Source organism: Portunus trituberculatus, chromosome 12 (assembly GCF_017591435.1).
Source record: "Portunus trituberculatus isolate SZX2019 chromosome 12, ASM1759143v1, whole genome shotgun sequence".
NCBI classification, from domain to species: Eukaryota; Metazoa; Arthropoda; class Malacostraca; order Decapoda; family Portunidae; genus Portunus; species Portunus trituberculatus.
In genome coordinates, this window is record NC_059266.1 from 10,399,201 (window position 1) to 10,413,198 (window position 13,998).

Here is a 13,998-nt window from a genome sequence, read left to right on the forward strand (position 1 = left end):
CCGAGGATGGAGGCAACGAGGAGCGACCCCCAGCACAGAAAGTTCAAAGTCGCCATGAAGGAATCCTTTACAGGGATGAATTTGTTGTGCTTCACTTCAAGTAAGTAACACAACCCATAATGCTGATTATAGTAGCATTCTTCAGTTTTTTTCCCCTCTGTCACTTTGTTATCTATATTTATGTCTTGTGATATGTCTTGTTTTGTTGTGTGTGCACTGTTATGTTGGTGATTTCATCTTCCTTGCCTCACTCTCTGCCAGTCACCCACTATTGCAAAGATAGAGTTTTTCACAGATACCACAGTATCAATGTTCAGCCTTACAATATTTAAATGGGTTATGATGAATGTGTATCTCAGCAACATCTAAAAAAAATAAAAGAAAGACATTGATTTACTGTTTGATGTTGTATCACACATTATATATATATATATATATATATATATATATATATATATATATATATATATATATATATATATATATATATATATATATATATATATATATATATATATATATATATATATATATATATATATATATATATATATATATATATATATATATATATATATATATATATATATATATATATATATATATATATATATATATATATATATATATATATATATATATATATATATATATATATGTGATACAACATCAAGCAGTAAATCAATGTCTTTCTTTACAGCATTGATGAGTGATGAGACACCAGTGTCATGACTGCTGAGATTGGTGTTATTCTCATGTTAGTTTTTTTTTTTTCTCTCCCATACCTGAAGTAAGTAGATTGTAGGTTGAGCATATAGAAACTGCAGTTAATTTTGTGTTAACACTAATATTTGGTTGAGTGGTTACAAACAAAAACAAATAGTACATTATTTATATCTTTATTACTATTTTTTATTTGTTTGTTTCTGGTACTCTAGTTTTTGTGTGTAGTACATGTACTTAGCCTGTTCTGCTTCTTGCTTCCTTTCCTGAGCCATTATAGATTCTTCAAGGAGTGCAAGCTCAAGCTTCCTTTTCTTCTGCAGGTGGATGATCTCCTCATCCACAAACACCAGTGATGTACCAGGCAAGTCTGGCCCCTGTTGGTGCTGAAAGTGGTGTGGCAGGTGTCTCCTCAACACCCACTGCCTCGGTCACCACTTCTCTCTGTTGGACTGCCTCTGCCACTTCCCCAGCATCATCTGCTGCCTGCACACTGCTGGCATCATTAGTTCTAACTTCAGAAACTAAGCTGATAATGTTTTTGGTTTTATTGCTAAGGACAAAAGTAACAGAAACCAGTAAATCTAGCTAAGGGTACAATGTGTTTGACTTAAATCCTATTCTGTTTGAAGGAAGCCCATGTCTAAGAAACTGTAAATCCCTAAGACTCGTTATCATTAACACATTCACCCACTACAACACCATACTTATGAAGGGGGAGAAGGGATAGGAATTAAGTTAACTTTATTAGTTTTTTTTTTCTTTTCTTATTACTGTTTTAGCTGTTTGGTTAAAGAATAAAAAAAAAAATTCTCAACACTAGATAACAAATTTACCATTGTGTTTAACTGTAAGTTGTAAACTAACTGGGAACACGAGTATTTTGGATTGCAAACATTTGAGACAACATTATGGCCTAATATTGCTATATCTACAAGTGGCTTATCCTTTGTTAAGGAAGGTGCATTCAATGATGCTTGCCTTATTGGTACACCCATGAATAGGAACATTCTTGGAGTCCAAAATCTCAAAGATTAACTCATCGAGCTGGGAGAGAGGAGGGTTGGCAGGAGGTCCACCACCTGGAAAGTATAATATAATCTTATTGCTAATGAATTGCAAATACAAATAAATAATTTATAAAGAACGTGTTTTCACATAACATACGTAAGTCAGATGTGTGGTTGGAATAATATTATTTGTCAGAGGTAGACATTGCAACATAATTAGTGTGTGCAATAAATGCATCCACTTCACAAAAAAAAAAATGCAGGAAATGGCTGGCACTTTAGTATATTAATCATTAGTACAAAACTTTCAATGTTGCTGCTTCCAAACTTAAAACAGTTTACTAAAATTTATTCCTTAAAGTGGTTAGGTTCCATGATCTAAATCTCAAGTGACCTTAACAGTAGACCTGCTGAAATTTAATATTTACTCAAATTACTAGTAAGCTTCCTTGCAAAAATAAATAACCATAAATGAATACTTTTCTTTAAGTGAAATTGCCTTACCTATTCAGTGCTTAAAAGGAATAATAAGATAAATCATATCTTTTGTTAGGGTGAAACTATGACATTTCTATCAAGCTCAAAAATATTAAAATCTTACTGCAACTCACACAAAAATATAACACACAAAAAAAAACTCCCAAATTAATAACTCTTACCTGTGGCAGTCATGGCTTCTCTCTGCTTGCGGGTGTTCCGTCTTGCCTCAGATTTTATAATATGCCAATGTTTCTGGCACTCCTCAGTGCGGAGAATGTCTGACACGGTAGACACCTCCGCACTATTGCTCCTCCAAGCAGCATTTCTGGCTTCCTTGGAGCAGCCAGCTGTGGAGAAGTCGCTCCGAAGTATTTTTGCGAGAATTTTTTGTAGAGGTGGGCCAGATGAAGGCGTCCAGTTCGTCTTCCTGTTCCTCTTCTTGTCTTGAGTCTCTTGAGTAGCCATGGTGCGTAGTCGAAATTGGCGCCAAATGATTGTTGTTTTGACAAGATGACAACAGTGGTGGTAAATTTATTTATACCTTCAATTATCAAGGTTGAAATGAAGAGGTGATTTTTTTTTTTTTTTTTTTTTTAAATACAAATTTTACTTATTTTCACACGTTTCTTGCGAAACTCCTCCAAAAACATTACATAACGTCTGCTCATGTTAGCGGTTAGCGGTGTAAGCGCCTAAAGACGGTTACTTAACAAAGCATCCTGCTAGGAAAGATTCTTAGCGCTTAAGTCTCGTAGGTTAAGTACTTTTCCTAACTAAGACGGCATGTTTGTGGAGTTTTATAAGTACGGCCCCTGATGGGGTCCCTCCTATTGTTCTCAAAAACTGTGCTTCCGTGCTTGCACTTTGCCTGGCCAAACTCTTCCAACTTTGTCTGGAAGTTCGCCTACATTCAGCCTGTTCCTAAAAAGGGTGACCGTTCTAACCCCTCAAACTACCGTCCTATAGCTTTAATCTCTTGCTTGTCTAAAGTTTTTTAATCTATCCTGAATAGGAAGATTCTCAAACATCTGTCACTTCACAAGCTTCTGTCTGATCGCCAGTATGGCTTCCGTCAAGGTCACTCTACAGGTGATCTTCTGGCTTTCCTTACTGAGTCTAGGTCATCCTCTTTTAGAGATTTCAGTGAAACTTTTGCTGTAGCGTTAGACATATCAAAAGCTTTTGATAGAGTCTGGCACAAAGCTTTGATTTCAAAACTGCCCTCCTACGGCTTCTATGCTTCTCTCTCTGCAACTTTATCTAAAGTTTCCTTTCCGACCGCTCTATTGCTGCTGTGGTAGACGGCTACTGTTCTTCTCCTAATTGTATTAATAGTGGTGTTCCTTAGGGTTCTGTCCTGTCACCCATTCTCTTTCTATTATTCATTAATGACCTTCTTAACCAAACTTCTTGCCCTATCCACTCCTACGCTGATGATACCACAATACATCTTTCCACGTTCTTTCAGAGACGTCCAACCCTTCAGAAAGTCAACAGATCACGCTGGGACGCCACAGAACGCCTGAGTTCCGATTTTTCTAAGATTTCCAATTGGGGCAGAGAAAATCTAGTAGTTTTCAATGCCTCAAAAACTCAATTCCTCCATCTATCAACTCGACACAACCTTCCAGACAACTATCCCCTCTTCTTCAATGACACTCAACTGTCTCCCTCTTCCACAATGAATATCCTCGGTCTGTCCTCTGCTCATAATCTTAACTGGAAACTTCGCATCTCATCTCTTCCTAAAACAGTTTCTATGAAACTAGGTGTTCTGAGGCGTCTCCGCCAGTTTTACTCGCCTCTCCAACTGCTTACTCTGTATAAGGGCCTAATCCTTCCCTGAATGGAGTACTCTTCACATGTTTGGGGGGGTTCCAGCAACACAGTTTTGCTTGATAGGGTGGAATCGAAACCTCTTCGTCTCATCAACTCCCCTCCTCTGACTAACTGTCTTCAGTCTCTTTCTCACCACCGAAATGTTGCATCCCTTTCTATCTTTTATCGCTATTTTCATGCTAACTGTTCTACTGATCTTGCTAACTGCATGTCTCTCCTTCTCCTGTGGCCTCGCTGCACAAATCTTTCTTATTCCTCTCATCCCTATTCTGTCCAACTCCCTAATGCAAGAGTTAACCAGTGCTCTCAGTCTTTCATTCCTTTCACTGGTAAACTCTGGAACTCCCTCCCTGCATCTGTATTTCCGAATTCCTACAACTTGTCTTCTTTTAAGAGGGAGGTACCGAGGCATTCTGGCTTGACGGTTTTGGCACTTTTTACACTTTTTAGAGAGCCAGCACTCAAGTGGGCCTTTTTATATTTTTTTTATTTTTGCCCTTGGCTTGGCCCTCTTCCCTACGTAAAAAAAAAAAAAAAAAAAGCACCTCTTGGAGTGCACGTCTTCATTCACAGCGGCATGACGAGGTGAGTATAAGTCAAAAAATGTAAATAATATACCTAATGAAATGAACATATACATTGTAGCTGAATCCTTTAAGAAAGACATTGGATTATTCTTGGTAACTGATTGGATCCTGTTTACATAAGAAACATAAGAGAATATATAGCAGTTACAGGAGTTACTTAAATGAATGAGTATACAAAAACATAACATTTTCTGTAGACTGAGAATCTCGCGCTTCCATTCACTTGGTGAATCATAGTATCTAAAAAAGGGAGAACACCATTCACTTCCTCTTCCACCGTAAAGTCTATGTGTACGTTCACCTCGTTGAGCTTGCGCAGTTTGACGTTGACTTTGGTGTCAGTTGGCATTATTACTAGTATGTCATCACGTAACGAATCATCCCCCATCACACGCATTAAACTATCATTCTCTAGTAACTCCATGTAGAGGGAAGCCTTAACAGCACTGAGGGGGGGAGGAGCCCATGGCAAGACCCTTGTGTTGCGCATATTCTTGTTCTCCGTACACAAAGCACCCAAATTTTATACATAGAGACACTAGGTTCACATAATCTCCCTTTTTCACTGGTAAATCACTATCATCAACACTTGAGTTAATGATAGTACGCATGTGTTGTTGAAGTCTATAGCAACTTGAGTATTATTCTTTTTTTTTAAAGAAGCTTTTGTATTTGTCACACAAGGGTGCGTTTGTCTGGTTGTAGATTCTGGAGGAGTGAGCCAAACTCCATATTGTTCTCAAGACGTCTTTCTGTCCTGTCTGGACCATCTTCAGGAGAAGAGTGAGGAGACTGAGCTGAATCGAGGGGGGATAGAAAAGATGAGTGAAACTATGAAGAGTTAAAGTTGGTGGGAAGGGAAGTGTTAAGAGCTATAGTGAGAAAGGAAATAAAGTGGGAGTATAAAGGTGACGGGCAAACCGTCTTGCTAATTCTTACTCTTTTTCTCTTGTGGCTTGCTTCGTTCCATGCCAATGGTATATTTGCTTTACCTTATGTCTAGGTTATTTATCAAACTGATAAGTGTCTCAATTTTTTTTTCATTTAAGTTTCCTGCTTTGCCTCTCTCCACTGCCAGCTGTCTGCAGACAGTGCCGATGTCCACCACCCTTTACCGGGGAGGGGAAGTGGTAACGGGACCCACCATGCTCTACACGACCGTTAGAGAATCCACACATCCTCCCCAGCAACTCATGGCGCAGAGCAGAGGGCGCATGAAAACTGTCATAGTGTCTTTTGTTGTTTGTTTGTGTATGTGATTTTATTTGGAATACAAAGTTAGATTTAATGGTGGCTGTGTTATGGAATTATGGATGGATGTACTAATTCCTCTCAAGCTCTCTCCGCTCCCGGTTGTCTGCAGACAGCGCCGGTGTACACCACCCCTTGGCAGGGAGGGGAAGTGGTAACGGGAGCCACCATGCTCTACTCGACCGTTAGAGGCCACACATCCTCCCCAGCAACCCAGGGCGCAGAGCAGAGGAGAGAGCAAACCATCCTTGTGCCTTGTTTGTTAGTTGTTATACTATATATTCCAGATCATGTGGGGTTGGTGTGATGTTGTATGTTTTATGTCATATGTCTCCAAGGTAGATATTCCTAGTAAGTGTGCTATTTTGTGAAAATGGGGAGGGGGGGCGTAGAATAAGGCGCAGCAACATCAGCGGTCATCTGGCGCCTCTACGAAATGTAAAAAAAAAACATCGTAAAATTAAAAACTAACTAAAAGCAATTAAAAACTACAAAACTAAACACAAAGAAAAACTCTGGAATCAAAAGTAACTAAAATACAGTATCCAATAAAGTAAATAGAACATTAAAATACATACAATAAAATCAAATAAAATTCACAGCTTTGGGAGAAGGCCAGCTTTTCCCAGAAATCTAAAAACGTCATGGCCTTAGGCCAGGCACTCTGATCCAAGGACCTTTGAGATATAATAGACACCGCTATCTCTACCGCGACAGCGGTAGAGGTAGCGGTGTCTTAGATCAGTCAGACTAGGGCACTCGACAACCAGGTGCCGAACTGTAAGTGGCACCAGGCAGTCATCACAGTAAGGTTGAGGGTCCCTGGTCAGGAGGTACCTTTGTGTAAGGTACGTGTGACCTATACGCAGTCGCGCCAATAAAGTCTGTGCACGGCGATCCCGGACATGGGTGTATGTCCACTGAGGGATAGTGGAAGTAGTGATCTCTCCCATTTTCGAGGTTGCGACCCCCGTTAGCCATCTCCTCTGCCAAATTGCTGCAACTGCGCCACGAATTAGAGGAAATACATATCGAAACGGAACAGGGGCAGGAGATGGAACGCGACTTGCTGCCTCTTTAGCGAGGCGATCTGCGTGTTCATTCCTGGAACACCAACGTGACCAGGGACCCAACAGAACCCAACACGATATCCTCGTTCTGGTAAGAAGATATAGCCACTCCAGGGCTGATAAAACCAAAGGGTTAAGGAGATAGTGCAAGAGAGAGCAGTAAGAGCACTGCGACAGTCACTAAAAATTGTAAAAGACGAAACCGGGAGAGTAAAAATTATCTGTAAAGCTAGGACTATGGCAGACAGCTCCGCAGTAAAGACGGATGCCACTGAAGGAAGGCTGCCAGACCGATAAAAAGAGGGGAAAACCACACTAAACCCAACGCCTGCGTCGGATTTGGAACCATCAGTAAAAACAGGGATATCATCAGAATGGATAAAAAGTGTTCTAAAAACCGTGTGTGGGACAGAGCTGGCAGAAAATCCTTCTTGCCATCCATGGCAGGAGGGCATAATGAGATAACAGGAAGCTGCCAATAACCAACTCGTGGGAGCCGGAAAGAGTACACAGGAGTGGGGTCGATAGATAACTCCGCCATGAGATTTGCAACTCGAAGGCCAAAAGGTTTAGGAGACTCGGTCGAGTGACATACGCCTGCGAACGCGAGTCCCGCAACATTGACAGACAAGGGACAGAATCAGGAAGACGGTGGGTGCGAAACCAACACCGGAGCATCGAAGACTGGCGCCGGAGGTCGAGCGGCCAGAAACCAGCATCCACTAGAAGGCTAGGTATTGGAGATGTCCGAAATGCACCCGTAGCCAAGCGGACCCCAGCATGATGCACGGGTCAAGCGTGCGTAGTCGTGCATCCGTTGCGGATGAGTAGATCTCACAGCCGTATTCCAGCTTGGAAGTATGAGTGTACGGTGAAGCAGCAGCAACGTGTCCCTGTCCGCACCCCAAGAGGTGTGACTTAAAACCCGAAGAAGGGATAGTGCCTGCCGACAAGACGCCTTAAGAGAACGGAAATGGGAACCCAGGTGAGACGGTTGTCAAACAAAGGCCAAGATATCGAGTCGCCTCCACGCATGAGAGGCGTCTATTGGCGAGGTATAAATCAGGGTCTGGATGGACACCACGGTTGCGACAAAATGCATGGCTACGGTCTTCGAGGTGGAGAATCGAAAACCGTTCATGTTGGCCCAACTGGACACCCTATTGATCGCCAGTTGGAGCTTGCGTTCAATCAGTGACATCCTAGCAGCAGCAAAAGAGATGCACAAGTCGTCCACATATAAAGAGCTGTGAATGCCATCCGGTAGAGTATCTATAACACCATTTATTGCAACTGCGAATAGCGTAACACTAAGAATACTTCCCTGTGGGATACCATCATTTAGAGCAGTAGCATCGGAGAGAACACTCCCAACTCGAACCCGTAAAAACGTCTGGATAAAAACTGCTGGATAAAAATAGGAAGGTGGCCACGAAGGCCAAAATTAAACAAAGACTGTAAAATGCCATGACACCAAGCCGTGTCGTAGGCCTTCTCCAGGTCAAAAAGACTGTTACTTGATGGTGGTGATTAGCGAAGGCCTCACAAATGGAAGACTCTAGGGATAAAAGAGCATCAGTAGTAGACCTCATCTTTCGGAAGCCGTACTGTACCGATGACAAGTACTTCCCCTCTCCAAGTACCACATGAGTCTTACATTTACCATCTTTTCTAACACTTTACAAATACAGGACGTCAAAGATATAGGACGGTAGTTCGTAGCCTGGAGATTATCTTTCCCAGGCTTCGGAAATGGGAGAACCACTGCCACAGCCCAAGAAGATGGAAAGTCACCGGTATGCCAAATCATATTATAAAGATTTAATAAAAGTTAAAAGCAGTGTCAGACATGTGGCGCAAGAAGGCATAAGGAATATCATCTGGCCCAGGAGAAGAGTCATGACACTGGGACAAAGCAGTCCGCAACTCGGAAGCAGAGAAGGGACATTATAAGACTCCCCTCCAGCGGAAGAAAAGTTTATGCCGAGAGATTCCATTCTCTGGCGGTGACGTGCGCCCGGGCTGCTGGATGTCTCCGGGAAACACTGGCAAAGTGCTCCGCGAAGAGGTCGGCGACAGTCCTAGGGTCTGCCACCGTCCGCCCAGCAGACAACAAAACTGGTGGGGAAGGAGCAGAATACTTCCCAGCAATTCGGCGGACTTTGTTGAAGACATCCGTAAGAGGGGTGCGGACGTTTATGGAAGAGACATAGGCTTTCCAAGAGGCTCTTTGTGCCTCTTTCAAAACGCGGCGGGCCCGAGCTCGGCAGCGCCGAAAAGCTTCCAGGCACTGCGGGTCCCCACGATGTCGCCGGAGACGAGAAAGCTGCCCGTTTCTCTTTCACAGCTGCAGTGCATGCTGCGTTCCACCAAGGAACGGGACGCTTAGTAAAGCGACCTGACGTCCTAGGGATTGTCTGAAGCGCTACTGAAATAAAAAATCGGTAAAATAATCAACAGCCTCAGCACAAGTAGAAAAGTCAGCCAGCGGACGGATAAAAGAGCTAAGGTCTGTGAATCGAGGCCAATCTGCCTTGTCTAAAACCCAGCGTGGGGCCGGGACTGTGGCTCAGAGTTCACAGATTCCAATAAAATCGGAAAGTGGTCACTACCGTGTAAATCCGGTAGGACCCGCCAATTAAAATCAAGGAAAGAATTAGATGTACAAAGAGAAAGATCGATAGCTGTAAAAGTCCCAGTAGGACTGTGGAAATGTGTAACATCCCAGAATTTAAAATCTCCAATCCCTCATCCTCAATAAAAGAACCGATTAAAACCCCACGAGGATTACTAGCACCTTCATCCCACAATGGGTGACGGCCGTTAAAATCTCCCAACAAAGAAAAGGCGGAGTCAGCTGACGCACCAGGCCGTCAAGCTCACCCCTGGAGACAGGAAGCCGAGGAGGAGATATAAACTGCAAATGGTGTACAGTCGTCCCATAAAGACCTTAACAGCAACCACCTGAAGGGAGAGTTAAGTTGTAAGGGGATAACAGGTATATCCTGACGGACTAGAATAGCTGTGCCACCGTGGTGGCCCTGGTCAGGAAAGGAGTGCTAAAAAGGCACGATAGCCAGGAGGACTAGAATAAGTACTATCACCTAGCATAGTCTCTTGTAGAGCTACACAGGCTGGAGAGAACTCCGACAGCAAAGCTCGGAGTTCCCCACGAGGCGCGAAGGCCTCTACAGTTCCACTGTAGAAGCTTGAAGATGACTATTTGGGTGCAGTGGACGGGCGAGCCTTTTGAAGGCTGCCCGTGACTGACCTGACTAGAAATAATCAACCGACGAGAAGACACCGGGAGTTGAGATGTGCCGGGTCGTTGGACCGCAGCCTTTCGGCTTATCGGTGAGTGATGCGAACCATCATCACTTTACCGGTCCTCGGAGGACGAGGTCAGGCTGGACTGCACTTTTGATACAGTTTCCACGAGGGACGGCTGTGACAATATCATCGGACGTCTCCATGCTAAGACCATCCTCATCACAAGAAGCCCAATCTGAGACGGAGGGTGTCACAGAAGGCTGGACAGAAACTACTATCATTGCAGAGCGGTCCCTGGAGGACTCACGATCATGTGCACCGGGAGAAACCTTAGATTGCTTATGCTGAGCTAAATCTATCGACTCCGCAGACTTGCGGTGCCGTTTGGTCAGGCCTTTCAAAGGCTTAGGCGATACAGGGGGCAAATGGACATCCACTACATGGGTTACTTTGGTCAAGTACGGATTATTCCCGTCACTTATAAGAGATGACTCAACTGAGTCATCGGACAAAAGGGCAAACCTATTGGCCAAATGAAGAGGACCACCCACTCCAACAGAGCGAGAGGTAGCGGAAGGAGTTGTCTTCGGACCGGCAGACTCAGCTGAAAAGCGATCGGCCAATGAAGCATAGGATGTCGCACCAGTACCGTCCTTCTGGCGATAAAAGGAGTTCGCGGCGGGCGCTACCGAGGCTGATGAACTGACTGTTAGCAAGCTGTAGAATGTCCTGCTCCAGGCGATACCTGGGGCATTGCCTGGAACGTACCTGGTGAGCATCACGGCAATGAAAACAATAAGCTGCAGCATTGCAATGCTCCTCAGAATGTGAGTCTAGTGCAGAGCAATTACCACATCGAGAAGCTTCCTTACACGAGCTTTTCCGTGACCGTACCCATAGCATGAGAAACACTGAAGAGGGCGAGAAACAAAACGCCTCACCCTAAGATTGATAGGACCGATATTAACACGGTCAGGAAGGGTGGACCCAAAAAGGTGAGAAGGACCATGTTGGAGGAGTTCCTCATCTTAGTCACCTTTTGGACTGAGCTAGGACACATTGCTAGTATTTCCTCTTCTGGAAATTCATAGAGATCCTGACTGTACACACAACCTTTACTATAATTAAAGGTGGGATGAGCCTTAACAGTCTCAAACATGCTGTCAGAAGGGCATGGGAGATGTTGCAACATCCTTGCCTGCGTAATATCTTTGCTCGCACAAGCACCCCTTCCCATACTTTCTTCAGATTCCCTCAGGAATCGTGCCGATTTCTTTGGACAGGTACCGGGAGGCATGGATGAAATTCCACGCCCATTTCTATAGTACGCCACAAACCAACGTGGAGGCGGGATCTGGCGGACTTCAGGAACTGAATTCTCTAAATAGTTTTCAAAAACATTTGGGATGTAATCCATGTCACTGTCTGAAATATTACGTGACTGGAGAAATTCAGTTTTAAAGCCAGAGCCAGCAAGGGCAGAGATGCTACATGTTCATAAGCCAAACGGGCTTCATCACATGACATAAACGTTACATAGCAGCGGTTAGAAGGAAAGTCCTTATCATAAACCAGTCGAATGCGAACAACCGTGCCATACACCTTGAGAAGTGAGTGCAAGGCGTGATAGGAAAATGATGGATTAACATTTACCATCACAAGAGAGTCATATGCAGCAGAAATGCGTCCCTCAGAAGAACTCCCAGAACAGGAGACTGCTGTGGGAGGCCCTTGTGGAGGGAATCCTCCTTCCACTCAGACCTGAAGATGACGTCTCGTGGGCCAGGTCAGCCACCTCACGAGAACCTGAATGTTTTTGTGTTTCCCATAAAAACAGTTACACAAAAATTGGCTCCAGGGGCAAGGAAACCACCTACTGGGACTACAATGGGAGGAGCGCTGGCTGCCGTGGACGGGTACCTCGTCCCCATGCGGACCAGTCGTTTTAAAAAGGCCCCACATGATACGAATGTTTGTCCACGACAGAGCTGAGACCCCTCCCAAAGCATCCCAGCCTGGACACCCAACCATCCAGCACAGGACGGCCCCTATTGGGCGATCCCTCCAGCGGGTGGCTCCGCTGGTCCACTGGCAGCCTACGTAGGAACCATTTAGTCTGGCCCCTCACTGGCGACCTTACTAGCATGGGTAGCCCTCTCCCCTCGAAAGGGCAGAGCAGGGGCCTAAGCCCCTCTAGCCTAGCTCGCCAGGTCACAGGGCACGCAAGCCCCCACCACGACAAGGCGGTTCCCTTAGGATAGGAAGAACACAAGCTTTAACTAAGTGTATTTTCATGTTGGTGTTTAGCATTTCAAAGCGTTTTATTACTTTTAGTGCAAGGGAAGCTTTTATTGTGACATGTGTAAAATCTTTGCTATATCCACGTGGGCAGAGTTTTAATCCTAGTACGCTTCCTTCATTTGAGTAGGGTATTAAGTTTCCTTCAATATTAACCGTGGTTGACTTTAATAAAGTTATGGGGAGGATAGTGAATTTTGATGTGTTGGTTTTTATTTTCCATTTGTTCTCAAAATTACTTATGTTTTTAATTTCCTTCTCTATCTTTTTCGTTAGCACATTTCTTGATTTGCCTGCTTGAGTTATGATTTGTGTAATGTCGTCTGCGTATCCCATCTGTAATTGGTGGGGGTATGTTGTATGTATATATTGTGTTAAGTGTGGGTGATAGGCTGCCTCCTTGTGGTACAACACTGTGGAGTTGAAAGCTTTGGCCTTCGAAGCTATTTAGTGAAATAGAGGCTGATCTATTGTCAAGAAAGCTACAAAGTAGTTTTGCTATTGTTCTAGGAAGTTCTATCTGTTGTAATTTGTATTTGAGACCATTTGTTCATACCTTGTCAAATGCCTTGGAGACATCTCTTAAAACTATACAACACTGCTTTTTGTCTGAGAGGCCTTTTGAAATGGTTTCTGTGATAGTCGCTAGGGCTGTCTGTTGATCTGTGTTTGCAGAAATCATGTTGTGAGTCAGGTAGTATATCGTTGTTATCTAGGAATGTTCTGAATCTCGTGTTAATTATTTTTTCATAGATTTTGCCTGGTACTTCAAATAATGAGATGGGTCGAAAGTTGTTGGGGTTTGTTGTTTGTTGTTTGTTGTTTGGTTTAGGAATCAATTTTATTTTAGAGTGTTTGAATATATTTCAGAAATATCACATAGAAAGTGATATGTTAAGAAGTTTAGTGAAAATTTCCAAAACTTCATCAGGTAGATTCTGTAAAATGATTTTATTTATTTTAGTGTGTCCTGGTGTGTTAATTTTTAATTGCTTTATAATGTTTTTAACATTCTGTATTGTGATCTGGGATGTTAAGTAGTTGTTATTTAAGTTGTTTGGATTTCCTTGATGGTAGGGAAGTATTTCTAGTATGTTGTTGTTGATGTATGTCTTAACTATTTAATCGTTCTCTTGATCGAACAACAAATTTTCTGTTAGGCTTATTCTGAAAACATTAATCCAGATTTCTCTGAAGATTTTTTCTTTGTCTTTTTCCTCAAATATCTTTTTGTTATCTTGTATTAAATACTGTGTTTGATTTCATGTGTTACCTTTTAGTTGTTTTATGTTTTGCCATAATTTCTTTGGATATTTATAGTGTCTGTGTTTGGTATATTTTATTTTCCCAATTCATTATATTCTGTTTTTTGCATTCTTCTACAATGGTGTGTTTTATGGTTTTATAAGTGATATATTTTGTATAGGTCCATCCTGATTTTAATTAAGCTATATTCAATTAATCGTTTTG

The 13,998-nt window shown here is 42.9% G+C and overlaps 1 long non-coding RNA gene across 1 annotated transcript; it reads left to right on the forward strand.

Moving 5' to 3' along the window:
* Window positions 1-710: 710 nt before the first annotated feature.
* LOC123502753 lies at window positions 711-1,320 on the forward strand. Its single transcript, XR_006674216.1, has 2 exons — window positions 711-757; window positions 1,047-1,320. It is a non-coding gene; the product is annotated as an uncharacterized LOC123502753 (long non-coding RNA).
* The last annotated feature ends 12,678 nt before the right edge of the window (window positions 1,321-13,998 follow it).